This window comes from Rhinolophus hipposideros (assembly GCF_964194185.1).
Source record: "Rhinolophus hipposideros genome assembly, chromosome: 12".
In the NCBI taxonomy this organism is placed as follows: Eukaryota; Metazoa; Chordata; class Mammalia; order Chiroptera; family Rhinolophidae; genus Rhinolophus; species Rhinolophus hipposideros.
This window is the reverse complement of record NC_138058.1, coordinates 36033062-36048331: the sequence shown is the minus strand read 5'-3', so window position 1 is coordinate 36048331 and position 15270 is coordinate 36033062. Positions and strand designations below refer to the sequence as shown.

The 15270-nt window shown below is 36.8% G+C and overlaps 1 protein-coding gene across 7 annotated transcripts in view; it reads left to right on the top strand.

The window, feature by feature from the left end:
- LOC308505853 (uncharacterized protein) overlaps positions 1-15270 on the top strand; it is a 614997-nt gene that overhangs the window by 463563 nt on the left and 136164 nt on the right. The window lies entirely within an intron of this gene.

Here is a 15270-nt window from a genome sequence, read left to right as displayed (position 1 = left end):
AGTCTAATAGCCAGTAGAAAAATAACTAGTGTTGATTTGTCCCTCGGCAAATTAATAGAGTGCTTATCAATGACAGGGTTACATAAAACTGCTAAATAAATAATCATCAGCGAGTTCGAGTGAAGCAGATCTTTAACAAGCTTAATCTGAACCTCTTGACATCTGTAGACTATGAAGAGATGAAATGGTAAGAAAGAAAGATACAGTGTGCAAATTGTAAGCTGGCTCAGAAACTGTACAAGATCATGTTCTTATGTAAGGAGAAATAAAAAAAATTTTATTGCAAAATTACATTGAAAAATGATTTTCATTATAATTAGAGTGAAAATTATAAAAGATATATCAAGGAAATGCTGAATTGGAATTCACCAGATGAGGATTTCAGGACATCTCTTAACAATGAAAACACATAATTTTAGTCACTTTTGATATATTTTTGCTCGTTTGCTTCACTTTTATTACTCACCTTTGTACACGCCATGTGTTCCAACTCATATGTCACCACAGCTACTCAGTGAGCTTATTTTTGGTTACTATGTTTCCACTATAGAAGAAAATTAATCAGGGTCCTATATTTAAATGGGCATTTCCATCCCGCCTTCCCCACCATTCCCTAGCCATTTATGTGGACTTCTAAGTTTTTGTTATAAGATGTTTTATGAGTCATGGTTTATACGGTGCACCATGTACATTTCTGAATTAACAGACCAGTATAACACCTCAGGTCTTTTCTGTAAGAAAATATTTTTAAAATCACCCTTATTTGTTGGTATGTTAAGATTATCTCATCACCTGTATTTTCTTAATATGAGTTGTTTATTTTTGAAACCATTGGGCTTTGGGAGTAATATTCTGAAGTAGAATGCTATCATACTTCAGTCATTAACTTTTTTTTAAAGACTGTTTTTTTTAGAGCAGTTTTAGGTTCATGGTAAAATCGAAGGAAGGTGCAGAGATTTCCCATACAGGACAATGTGTGGCTTCAACTATATATATATATATATATATATATATATATATATATATATATATATATATATATATATGCTTCAACTATATACATATAGGCTTCAACTATATATATATATATAGGCTTCAACTATATATATAGTTGAAGCCTCTCACAAAATGGGAAGATGCCCCAAATCTTTAAGTGTTCCACTGGAATACTCTCACAGGTGTTCCTGTGAGAGATAAAACATGAGAACCTGGGGCTGGAAAGTCACAGTTGCATCGAGTGTCACAATTCTTTGCTTCTTAGGCTAGAACAGGTGCATTACCACCATTTCCACATTCTTTGGGCCTGGGAATGCCACCTCTGTGTTCACCCGCAGATGTGTAAGTTGGCTCCTTTTCTGAGCTATCTGCCAAGATTCAGTTGCAGATATAGTAAATCATTTACATTTTATTTTTAAGATGCATCTTATGTTTTCATGTTAAGTACCAGCTAATACCAATGGAAGTTGCTAAATACTGAGTGCAAGTATGTGTATGTCTTTAGGGTTCCTGATAATGTCCAGCAAGCTATTCTGAGACTTCAAATATCACATGACAATGTTCAGCGCTTGGTCATCAGCATTACTGCTCCCCTGCACTTCAGACCCAATTTCTAGCAAACTTTTCGACATTTCACCCTTATTATTCTATGAGAACTTTATATTCACCATTGGAAACTGAGCTCATAATGTAGGTTTGTGCAAAAGTAATTGCGATTTTTGCAATTATTTTTAACTTTTTAAGCCGAAATTACTTTTGCACCAACCTTATAGTCAATGGCATCATCTTTTATCAAATTTTGAAAACTTATTCAACCAGAAGACATCCTTAATTTCTTACTCTCCCTCCTATCCTCTGCACCCTCCAAACCCATGCAAATCAATCTATGTATTCTTTTAATTATGCATCTAAAAGCACTCTTTAATATAATCTTTCCTGTCTATTCTTCCTTTCCTCAGGCTCTTAACCTTGTATTACCTGAGATTTTGCAATAGATTCTGTGGTAGTAGGAAGAATAATACCCCTCCCCAAATACGTTCACATCCTAGTCCCCAGACCCCATAATTATACTACATTACATGGCAAAGGGGAATTAAGGTTGTAGGTGGAATTAAGATTGCTAATCAGTTAGCCGTAAAATAGGGAGATTATCCTGGATTATGAGGATGAATCTAATTTAACCTTAGGGGTTTTTAAAAATGGAAGAGGGAGACATAAAAAGAGGCTAGAGTAATCTGATGTGAGAAAGACTCAACCCACCATTGCTGGGTTTGAAGATGGAGGAAGGGGCCACAAACCAAGGAAAGCAGGTGGCTTCTACAAGTTAGAAAAGACAAGGAAATGGATTTACCCCAGAACTTCCTGAAGAAAAGCTTTTCTGCCAACACCTTAATTTCAGCCCAGTAAGAACTGTGCCAGACTTCTTTCTAACTCAAGAACTGAAAGATACTAAATTTGTGTTGTCCTAAGATTAAGCTTGTGGTAATTTGTTACAACAGTGATAGGAAGCTAATACAGCTTCTTAGCAAATTTTCCTGATTTCAGCTTCCTTTTCTTGGATCTATTTTCCACATTTTCCCCAAAATAATCTTAAAAAAAAAATAAGATGTCTGGCTATGACAGTCTCTTGTGTTACATTCTTCAGTGGTTTCCTAATTTGACCAGAATCAAATTGAACTGCTTTCTCATGGTGCACAAAGCTCTTTATCATCTGGTCTCAATTTCCAGCTTTTACTTCTATATTATTTACCCCTTCATGTTTCCCCCCCCTTCCCACATTCCACAAAATATATTCTACACTCAACACACATTCTCTTAATCACAGTTTCTGGAAAATACCAATAACCTTTGTGGCTTCTAAGTGCTTGTTTATACTGATGACTTTTGCGGTATGCTCGACCCTTGCTTTCTTCCTGATGTATCCGCCAAGCATAAAATCTTCAGTACTCAGTTCAACATCTGCCTTTCATGGCTACTTACACTATGCAGTCACTTTGATTTGTACTACTGCACCTTGCTAGACTTAGTGAGCACTTACTAAGTTCTTCATTCAGCACTCCACTGTTTTATGAATTTTACAAGATTTAACTCATTTATTCTTCTCAAAATCCTTGTGAGAAGGAGATTGTGCCATCTCCATTTTATGGAAAATGAAACTGATGCACAGGTTAAGTAATGTTCCAAGTTAAGTAATGTTTCCAAGTTAGGAAGGTAGTAAGAGGTGGAGTTGAAATTCAATCCCAGGTAGCCTGATTCCAGAATCTGTGCTCTAAGATATTATTTTATACCTCCTTTATATCCAAATCATGGTCACTTTAGTGAATAAAGAGAATAACTGCTTTTTTGACTTTGAGGAAATGAGAAACCTAGGTATATAAAATGCTATTGTACTAAAGTAGTTGACAACGTGATACAGTCATAGACCCAATTCTGTGGTCTCATTAGCGTTGATGTATTTGGTTTATCAAGCAAAATCTTTCCAGCACATTTCATTTGCTAATTTAAAAAATATTTTGCTTCATATTCATGAGGAATATTGATCTGTAGTTTCCTCATAATGTCTATTGTTGATTTATCTTTTGGGATAATGGTAGCTTCATAAAATGATGTGAGAAGTGTTACCTTCTTTTCAGTTTTATAGAAGAATTTGTACGAAATAGGTATTATTTTTGTACATGTTTGGAATTCAATAGTGAAGTCATCTTGTGTTGCAGTTTTCTTTATGGGAAAGTTTTAAACTCCAAAATCTTTTTTTTTTTTTAAATATAATAGGGTTATTCGGATTATTTTTCCATCTTGAGTGAGTTCTGGTAGTATGTTTCTTCAAGAAATTTTTCCATTTTGTGTAAGTTGTTGAATTTATTGACACAAGTTGATATAATATTCCCTTATCTTTCTAATACTTGCATACTGAAAATCTTAATGATGTCACTTCTCCATTTCTTAAAATTGGTAATTTGTGCCTTTCTTTTTTATACTAATTCGTTTGGCTAGAAGTTTACCAATTCTATTGATTTTTTTTTTCAAAGAACTTGCTTTTCTTTCACTGATTTTTCTCTTTTGGTTTTCTATTTCCCATTTTTATTGATTCCTACTCTGATATTTATTTTCATTCTTTTGCTTTCTTCGTTTACTCTATTGTGTGTGTGGGGGTGGGTGGGTGTTTTTGTTTCTTGTGGCAGAAGCTGAGTTTATTTGATATAAAACCTTTATTCTTTTCTAATGCAGACATTTCATGTTATAAATATCTTTCTTCTGCCACCAGTACTGCTTTACTGGACTCCACAAATTACGATACATTGTGTTTTTATTTTCATTCAGTTCAAATTACTTTCTAGTTTCTCCTTTGACCTGTGCTTTATTTAGAAATCTGTTAACATTACCAAATATTTGGGAACTTTTCAGAAATATTTTTGTCTTGATTTCATACTTAATATTTTCTTTGAAATAGTTTATATTTATTGAGACATATTTTATGGCCCAGAATATGGTTTATCTTGGTAATTATTTAGTGTGCATATGATAAAATGTATATATTATATAATATAAAATGTATTTATGTGATACATATGATAAAATCTATGTATATAGACTATATATATATATATATATACATATATATATATATATATACACGTGTGTGTGCGTGTGTGTGTGTGTGTGTGTGTGTGTGTGTGTGTGTGTGTGTATTTATGGTCAACATTAGGTCAATAGGGTTGATAATATTGCAAGTCTCTATGTCCTTACAGATTTTCTGTCTATTCTATCAATTACTGAGAAATGGGTATTAAAATCCTAGATTATACTTATGTATTTCTATTTCTCTAAGGAATGCTTGAGGGAATGCTTTAAGTTTTTACTTCATGTATTTTGAAGTCCTGTTATTAGGTGCATAAGCACTTAGGATTTTTATGCCTTCTTCATAAACTGACTCATATCATTATGATATAACATTCTTTGCCCTGACTAATATTCTTTGCCCTGGCATACGAGTATGCTTGACCTGAAATTAATATTGTTACTCCAGATTTCTTTTAATTAGCATTAGAATGGGATATCTTTTTCCATCCTTTTACTTTTAAAGTCTTTGTTTCTCCATCTTTAAATTGTATTTCTGATAAATGACATTTGGCCATTTACATATAAAGTAATTGGTAATAGATACGTAGTTATTTCCATTTCATTATTCATATTTTTGATCTTTTTTTTTCTTCTTCTCAGAGAAGTCTCTCTAACATTCCTTGTAATACTACTTTGGTGGTGATGAACTCCTTTAGCTTGTTCTTGACTGGGAAGCTCTTTATTTGTCCTTCAATTCTAAATGATAGCTTTGCTAGGTAGAGTAAAAATTTTTTTTCTATTTTATTTTAGATGATTCTGTTTCCATGTCTTCAAATTCACTAATCTTTTCTTCTACAACGACTAATATGCAATTAAGCCTATCTAGGTTAGTCTTCCTCTCTAGGAGGTTATTTTTTTTAATCCTCCATGTTTCTTCTGAACTCTTTTAACATATAGAATGCAGCTACAATAACTGTTTTAATGTCCTTGCCTTCTAATACTAACATCTGTGTCTATTTTGGGTTAGTTTTAATTTATTGATTTCACTGCTCATTAAAGTTGTATTTTCCTAATTCGTTGCACATCTGGTAATCTTTTCCCCTATTGGGTACTAGTTATTTTTGTATTCCCATAAATATTTTTTTTTTTGTTCTGGGACACAACTAAGTTAGCTTGAAAGTTGAATTTTGGAGGGTCTTACTTTTCATATTTTTAAGTGAGTCCAGAGCAGTGTTTGCTTAGAGCTAGCTATTTCCCACTAATGAAGCAAGAAACTTCTGAGCACTCTTCACAGTGCTCTGTGAATTATGGTGTTTTCAGTTTTGCTAGTGGGAACAGCCCTATGTGGACACCCTATGTGTCCACCCTATGTGGACACCAGGCAGTGTTTTCTCTAATCCTTTTGGTTACTTCTTTCCCCGACCTTAGGTATGTTCATCACAGGCTTATGTGGACACCAGGCAGTGTTTTCTCTAATTCTTTTGGTTACTTCTTTCCCCGGCCTTAGGTATGTTCATCACAGGCTTGTGTGGATAACTACTCTGCTATGTACTCAAGGGGCCCCTCTGCAGATCTCCAGTGTTCTTTCTCTGTACAGCCTTCTCTTCTCTGGTACTCTGTCTTGAGAGTTCTAGCTGCCTATGTCTCCCCATACTCAACTCTGTCTCCTCAACTGAGGATTTGGCTGGACTCTGCCTGGATCTCCCCTTCTTTCTACCACAGCCTGGAAGCTCTCAAAGCCTATGTCAATGGCAACTGTAGATCTTACCTCATTTGCTTCCATTGCTTAGGGTCCATTTTCTGATATCATCTTGAAAGCCATTATCATTCGCTGTTTTCAGTTTTTTTCAATTAAATGTGGTCCCTTTTACTCCATCTTGGTTAGAAGCAATGACAGGCAACATTCTTGTTGCTCACTTCAGGGCTTCTTGTTGAGGAATAAGATCCAGTACCTGAAGTCTGAATTTTCTGTTTTCAACTATGAATACTGATGGGCCAGAAACTTTCTCAACCTCAGTGATCGTCATGTGTTGCTAGGAATAAGCAGTTGGTGGTCCTCAGCAGAAATGGAGTGTGCAAGAAAAGCTTCTGGAGAGCCTATCCTGATAATACTACCCCCCACCCAGCAATCCCAGCTACAATCTGTAGCACTTAGAACATCTGTATACTGTGCTCTTATAATAAAAAGTCATGCCATAAAAATAGCTATAGGTTTTCCTAACAGACCCACGACTTTCATTTGAAAGATGACAACTAAAGCCGAGGCTCCAAAAATCATGTATAAAGTTTTGAGGACTTGGTGAGAAGTTTTACTTGCTTACATGCAATGCCTATTTTTGTCACTTTTTGCCAACTGCAGTTCCAAAATTGTTCCAGGGCTTGACATTTCACAGGATCATTTGCCTTTTAAATGTGTCGCTCACATTTGTATGACTGATCTGCAAATCTCAGGACCAAACATTTTCAATAAAAGTTCCAGCAATTACAAAAGACAGCATTAAGTCCTCACACCACGCTTTCAAAGGCTTTAGGTTGTTAACATTGTAATGGATGTCAGGTTTGAAAAAGGGAAGAAAAAGTGCACTTTTTAAGCAAAATTAATGTTTTCACTTCAGGGCCAGCAGAGCCATGTCCCTACACATTTTCAAGCATGCTGCTTTTCCAGGCTTATGTAACACAAGGCTCACAAGCCTTGATTGTCCAAAGGAAGATGAGAACCACAGTAACAGTCACCAAAAACTATTGTCCTGATTCCTTCCCTATATGCTTTGTGATGGTTTCATGCTTCCTCACATGTTTGGTGCTGGGTATTTCTAAGGAGCACCTTATTTTATGTATCTCAAACTAGTCCTCTTTGCCTTAAGATGTCTTTTTCTTCTCCTCCGCTTCTGTTTCTGTGGCAGATCCATGGTTATGCCTCCTGCCACTGTTAAAAGGGTAACTCTTCACTGGTGCCCATAAAGATGATAGCTCTCATGCTTATTGATAAAGGATTCCATCCTCCCTGTGTCTCATGTCTAGGGTACCACAATATACACCAGGAGCACCAATACTGGATGGCCTCACCTCTTGAAGGTGTCCTCCCCCACCCCATGACAGCTGATGCCAGACACCTGTGTCAAAATCCCCCAGGCCCTTTGCCAAGAAGAGCATCATCCAGGATGAGGACTGTTATTACTCCTGCTGCTGACGTCTTGAACCCTGACAACGTGGTGGGATTTTATAAAGTCATTCTTTGTTTTTGCCTACCTCTCTGTTACCACCATCTCACCCCAGGATTCAAAAGAAGTAACACTTAAGCTGCTACATCACAGACAAGTAGGAGAAAGCAAGATTTATTCACAGAACTACAAAAACAAAATAAAATAGCCCATGTGACTGGAGCCCATGTGGGATAAGGTAGCCACATACTGTGTTTCCCTGAAAATAAGACCTAACTGGACAACCAGCTCTAATGCGTCTTTTGGAGGAAAACTTAATATAAGGCCCAGTCTTATTTTACTATAATATATGACCATGTATCATATCATATCATATCATATCATATCATATCATATCATATCATACCAGGTCTTATATAACACAAGACTGGGTCTTATATTAATTTTTACTCCAAAAGATGCGTTAAAGCTGATTGTCCGGCTAGGTCTTGTTTTCGGGGAAACTGGGTAGTACTGGGGTTCAGTTGTTCTCCTTGGCAGAGGAGCCCTTCCATTGATATAGTTCACTGCTCCAGCGCAAATATCTCTGCTTTCCCAGGATGCCCTGATTTTTTCAGGTAAATATACTGGAAGGAAATATGTACCACCAGTCCTTAAACATACACGGAAGTGCCTGAATTCTCAGATGAACACACATCTGGTTCAAATGGAATTCCAATGACTCTTCAAACAAATACCTTTACATCCTCTTGCAAATTATTAATGGTGAATTTCCAGTCATAGTGAAATGGCGCAGCCTATAAATAGGAGGGTCAGCTGGACAAGTCCTTAGAGCTGTCTGCTTTCCCAGAGTTAAGGGCTGAGGGAGCACTGCCTTATTCCCTGCAGAGTTTAGGGTTTGCCAAATCTAGGAAAGGATTGTGATTCTTTTACAAACTTACATGGCTTGCTGGAATGACTCCTAGATAAGAATGAAATTGAAAGGAAAGTTGGTTGTTAGACAATCCCTTAGCGTTACATCGGTTCTGGTGCCTTCTTCTGGCCAGTGGAAAGATGGGCTTATACCAGCCCACATGAAGTCTGGATGAGTGAAGTAAGGCTGTAGGAAGAGCTAATGAGTGAGGGATGGCAAGTTTCCACAGAGAGAGATTAGGAAACCATTAACAGAGTGAGAAATAGGTACTGCCTGGCAAAAACCATAGATATCTACTCATCAGATAACTAAAACTATCAGTACTGAGAACATGCAGTGTGTGAGGACCAGAGCTGGGCACTGAGGAGCAAACAGATAGTAACAAACAACGACGACAATGACTAACTTTTGTTGAACGCTTGCTATGTTCATGGCACTCTGCCACATGCGTTTTCCAATTTAATTCTCCAAACAACCTGATGAAGCACATCGTCTCATTATTCACAGTTAAGAGAAAACTGAGGTTGAGGCATGTACTCAGGGCACACAGTCGTGGAGTCAGTGGATTCTTTCCTCTTAACAGCTACAATATACAGACATAACTACCTTGTTTTATTGTGCTTCTCAGATGTTGCATGTTTTACACATTGAAAGCAAGACCCTTCACCAGCAAAAAACATTGTGACTTGCTTTATTGTGATACTCGCTTTATTATGGTGGTCTGGAACCAAATCTGCACTATCTCTGAGGTATGCCTATAGAACATGACTTTTGCTTCTAGGAACTTACAGTCTTAGGTGTACAGAAAATATCTATATTTAAAAATTAGTGAGTAACACAAGGAAGTAAATGTTGTATTCAATATGTATAAATTGTACAGCCCACACATGCTATGGTATTTCCAAAAATGGGAAGTTCTTTTCCAGTTGTGGATGACCAAAATATTTCACTGATAAGGTAGGATTTGAGCTTGCCTTGAAGAAAAAGAATAGGACATGAGGAGGCAGAAATGGAGTGGGGAGTCAATAATAATTCAGATAAAGAAAACAAGAAAACTTAAGCTAAAGAATGAGGACGGTCTGAATCATGATTCTTTTACTGTAAATGGATAGGAGTATACAAAAAAAATTGGTTATGTTATGTCAAGCAAATTAATATGCATTTAAGATGCATGTGTGTCAAGTATAATTGAGAATGACGCACCAATGAAATAGATCTAAAGCCTGAATTGGACTCGTATTTACCTGGGATTACATAGAGGGCTTTCATATTTTTTGTGAAAATTTTTCCTTGAATGATACCAAAAGAAGGGGAGGCTCACTTCATTGAACCTGCTTTCTGATCTTCTTTATAAGCTTTTATGTAATTGGTAGGATCTCCTGAATTGGGATCATGCACTAGCAACTGCTGGGAGAACTTGTCACTGACCACCTTTGTTGGCAGCAACAGGACGCTGCCCTGATGGGGCATTGTTAACCTTCTCTGTGGTTTTCATCTCATGCTCCCCCAACCTTTAGATGGATTCTTTTAGAAATGCATTTGTTTATATCGGGTTTGCTAACTGGATGAGTAGAGTCTTTGGGATTTTAATACAATGGATAAAACCAAGGTGATTACGGAAAAGAGAATCATTAAGTATTTACAGGAATACTGATGCTTTTGTTTAAATAGTACTTTTCATTTGAATTAATTCTTGTTCTAGTTTTCTCCTATTTCCATCTATATGCCTTTTTGCATCAGTGGCACACTTTTGAATTATGGAATATTTGATGGTACTCTTGAAGGAATTAAATTGCCTCCACCACTACGATACAGTTCATGTGGTTGCCCTTTATCACTGTGTTGCTATTTGAGTAGAGCTGTTTCTTGTCCTGGGTTTTCTTGCCCATTAAGTTCTAAGGAGGCAACGTTCTTCCACATTCTAGAGAATGCTCCATTTTTCTTTTGCAGTGGCTTAGTGTTGCACATTAGAGTTCTTTTCTCTCTCTTGCTCTTTCTTCTTTCTTCCTTCTCTCCCTCCCTCTCCTTCCCTCTTTTCTTTCTTTCTACCTTTGAGTAAGTTGTACTTCTTTTCCCGAGTAGCTTAGTGAAATTGTTCTATTGGATAGATATTACTATAATTGAACTGTAATCAAAAAAATGTGTATATTGATAGAAATTTAGTGGCTCACATGGGAATGCTTTATAGTACCTCAGTATATGGTATGACAACAACTGAATAATAACAATATTTTGGTAAAAATTTCTAATAACTAATCCTGATGCAGTTTCTCTAAAAATATCCTTTATATTTCCAGCCAGACATTCACTTATGTTTCCCTCGATGTTGTATCTTTATTCCACTGTGTAAGTGCACAGTGGAAAGTTCACGAACTTAATTGTCTAGGAATTTTTCCAGGAGGACCTGGAAAAGCTATGCCTATTTAAAACTGAATCATAATTGGAAAATTGTCCCCAAATATCATGTATCTCTATAAGCACATATCATAGTTACAAACAAATGATATCCAAATCTTAAAAATAGGTGTCAAAAATATTTAATAAATAAATGTCAGTGTCGTCCTACATCCTATTTAGATGTGACACAGATGCCCCCTTCATAGGCAACTATCATATTGTAATTAGCAGAAGAGATTCACTTTATTAGTGGTCTGTGACTATTTTGTTTTTCACTGCAATATCAGAAGTGATTTGCAAATAATCTTTAAAAGATAGTTCTATACAGAATGTTAGCCTTGTTTTTTTTGAGTTTGGGCAATGACATCTTCCATAATAAACAATATCAACAATCATTGCTGCATCATGACCACCTGAACCAACAAATAATCTGAGCTCTTGTTCTCAGCTCTTCCCTTTACTTGAAATATGCCCTATCAATAGTTCCTTGAGTGTTTTATCCTCTTGGACATCATTTACTAACATGATCTATGTCTGCTCATTCCAAAACAGTAAGAAGCCCGAAAGTCGAACAGCCAGGCGTGGTGTGCAGCACGAGGTATCAGGGCTGGAGCTTTCACCAAGCTATCAGCAGAGTGCTGTGGAGTCAGCCACACAATCCCGCTCCCTCAGTGATGGCGAAAATGAAAATGATTTTATTTTATTTTATTTTATTTTATTTTATTTTTTTTTATTGTAAAGATCTTCTTTAGAGCATGTAGTTTAGTCAGCTTGGGCTGCTATAAGAAATTGCCACGGATTGATTGACTTATAAACAACAGACATTTTTCACAGTTTCAGAGGCTGGAATCCGAGCTCAGGGTGCTAGCATGGTCAGGTTGTGCTGAGAATCCTCTTTGGCATTGCAAACTTCTGTTTCTTGTATCCTCACGGGCTGGGGTGGGGAGAGTTAAGGAGTGCTCTGGCATCTCTTTGGTAAGGGCAGTAAATCCCGTTCATAAGAGCTCCACCTAGTCAGCTCCCCAAAACCTCACCTCCTGGTATCACATTGAGAGTTAGGATTTCAACATATGAATTTGTAGAGGGTGGCAGGACATCAACATTAGTCCATAAACAACATGCAATGTGAAAAAGGGCAAGTTCTTTAAGAGACAGAAAAAAAATAAAGGCTGTGAGAATTCTGAGGTGGAAAGAGTTGGCAACAGGGCTAAACATAGTATGTCTGGACTGAAAGGGACCTTAGTGATCATCAGGAGACCGGTATGAGTCAAAAAGTAGCATTTTCTCTTTCCTCCCTCGGCCCCACTCACTGCCAGGACTCCAAATCAGAACCCAAACTTAAAGAAAACAAAAAAGAAAAAAACAACTCACTGTACTTTGGATACATAATAATGTGTTTCCAACTAAACCCCTTTCTGTCCATTAGATCGACTATTTGCATCATACAAATCACACAGTAAGAAAAGACAGCACTCCATTAAGGAGTTCTGGAAATAACTGGTCCTTATGAAATTAAAAAGGTACAGAGGTACCTGGGAAAGATCTGAAGATCATGGGAATTGTAGGTAAAGTCCAATGTATTGTGCTAGTCTTTGCCCCAGGTGCCATGCCTAAGCCAACCAGCATACCAACTCCAACTTGGCACTCTCCAACACCTCAATGAGAAGGCTGAGCTCTTCTTCTGACTCTCCTGACCTTCAAAGGGTTACATAAATCCTGCCTACCCAGCATTATCTTGTGATTCTTTTTATACCCTTCAAACACATTGTTATGCATTTCACTAGATGTCTCCATTCTAACCTCTCTCCCTGGCCTGGAAATTTCTCTAAAAACAGCAGTCAAACCCAACCCCAGAAGTGGCAAAGCTGCATAGTAGGTGCCTCTTACTCATGTCTATCCTCTCTGAATGCTGATGTGTTCTTAAAATGAGGTAGCTTTAAAAACCCTTGTTGACATCAGTCTAAGATCGCTCTGTCTGAGGTACTATCAGGGAATTCACAGGGCATTCATCAAAATCAAGCTGATGCAAGCATGAATACTCACAAGAAAGAGCCCTTTTATGCTGAAAACTGCTGAAGGCTGGAAAAGGGTCTAATTTATTTAAATTATCCCTCTAAGTGTCAAGCCCCACACTTTCTGGAAGGGTCTGACAACTGTGGGTTAAAGAAAGTTTTCTCAAATTTATAAATAAATTAGTGACAGTAGAAAGTTAACCTGGGAAATCAGAGTAACAGAAAAGTAATCGCCATCGATGTTGATGCAGGTGTAGGAAAATACAGTTTTTTTGCCATTAAGCTTTTAAATGTCAGCAAATGGCAGTTTAGTAGATCATTTGCTAATAATGATTAAATTTCTCATTAAAATGTTTCCTTCATTATTCTTCAGGTAGAAATGTGTAATTCAATGATTGTTACATCAATTACACTTAAAAAGCTCATTAAAATACTGAAATATTATCTCTCGTAGTCAGAGTACTTTAAGAGTACTGTACTAATTATAAAAGAAATAAACTCATAATAGCACCATTTGAACTGATGCCTTATAAATTCTTAATGTAAAGCTAACATGTAAAGTTTAAATCAAATATATAGATCCAATAAAACAAAATCTTTTTACTCTTGTTTTACCTTCAAAAGGATTCTGATTATTGTAATTAAATAATGCATGACATGATAATGGTCTGCAGTGTGTGATTATGTCATTGGCAATTGAATATTGGTGCTTTTTATTTATGCAAGCGGTGTATCACAGGCAATATGCATCAAGCATTAAAATATTGAGACAATTACACTTAGCCTGCCGAAACAATAAAAAAAAAAAAAAATCTGTGACGTGAGTCTGCCGATGATACCAGGACAGTTTGAAATCCTTTTTAAATTTTAATACTCTGATGTGCTGGGTTATGCTAATTCTGCTAAGAAATAATGTCTCCAAGATTCACTGTTGTGATTTTTATTCCTGGGAGCAAACAAATCCAGCTCTGCTCAACATGGCTTAAGTAGTTTGCTTCTGTACACGTTTGACCATTCTTTTTTTTGAGAAAAAAAGTAAAAAGCACAGTAAGGTTTGGAGTTCGTTTGTTTGTTTTTAAGCGTATTTCTTCATTTATATTATAATGACCTTTCTCTAATTTTCTCGTTTACTAAGTTTCACAGTTCTTTTTAAAACACTCACATGCTTTTTATTCTTAAGTCCGTTCTCAGAAGAGCAAAGGGTTAGGGAAGTTTTCCTGGTAGCTGTTTTATTATTAAAGCCTTGGCAAGTGACTATGTGGGGCTCTGAACCTGTCCCAGAAGTCTTCCATGGAAGCAATAGGTGACAGAATTTTCCTGCCATAGGCACACCTGGGGTTCAGTGTTACATAGCTGACCCATTTTCTGACCTGTACAAATGGACCCAAAATGCCTTTGTTGTTCGTGTACACAGGAGTAATTTAATACATAACTGTTGACTTAAAAACACAGTGCCAGAAACAAGCTTTGCGCTCATTTGGCGGGTGGAAGGTTTGTATGAATCTAGGAACCTTCTTCTTTGCTTTAAAAATATTTTTAGACCCGTGCCCTGGCTCAAAGGGAAGATGGTTTCTAAGACCCCACTTGGCATAAGTGTTAATATGGAAGGATGCAAAATTCGTGACATAGTAGTGGTGCAAGGAACCAAAAAAAAAAATCACATAATTCAACTTGCGTATTTTACAGTACAGGGTGAATCTGACCGAGACCCCGAAAGTTAAAGAGGATTCACAGCCATCACTTCTCTTGACCAGTCTCAGATGACAGTGGGTCTGATGGGGTTTCCATCATACCACTGTTGTTCAGACCTTCTTCCTAGTGATGGTTATCCGAGACCCGATAAATTCCCTGGTCCCTAAGCAAATGCTGCCTGATATCTTTGCTTTCCAAAGACATGCCAGCTATAGCATGGAGCTCTGAAAGAAATGGGAATTATTTAGCCTGTAAACAGAATGCATACATTGTAGCCATTTAGTTGCATTTTAAGACCCCAGGGTTGCACTCTGGAGCCAATAACCGTGTAAATTCCATCTTCACCTTTCCTTGCAGTGACTATGGTGCCCCTTTTAGCAATGTCAAGTGTATTTCCTCCCTCTTTTCCTCTATGAATAAGTAGCAATGGCTGGCAATGATACAGCACAGTTGATCATCCTGAATGCCTATGGGATGTCATATTTATGCTCTTCTGTTTAGCTTCAATCTTACTCAGGTTCTAATAGTAAACAGTCCA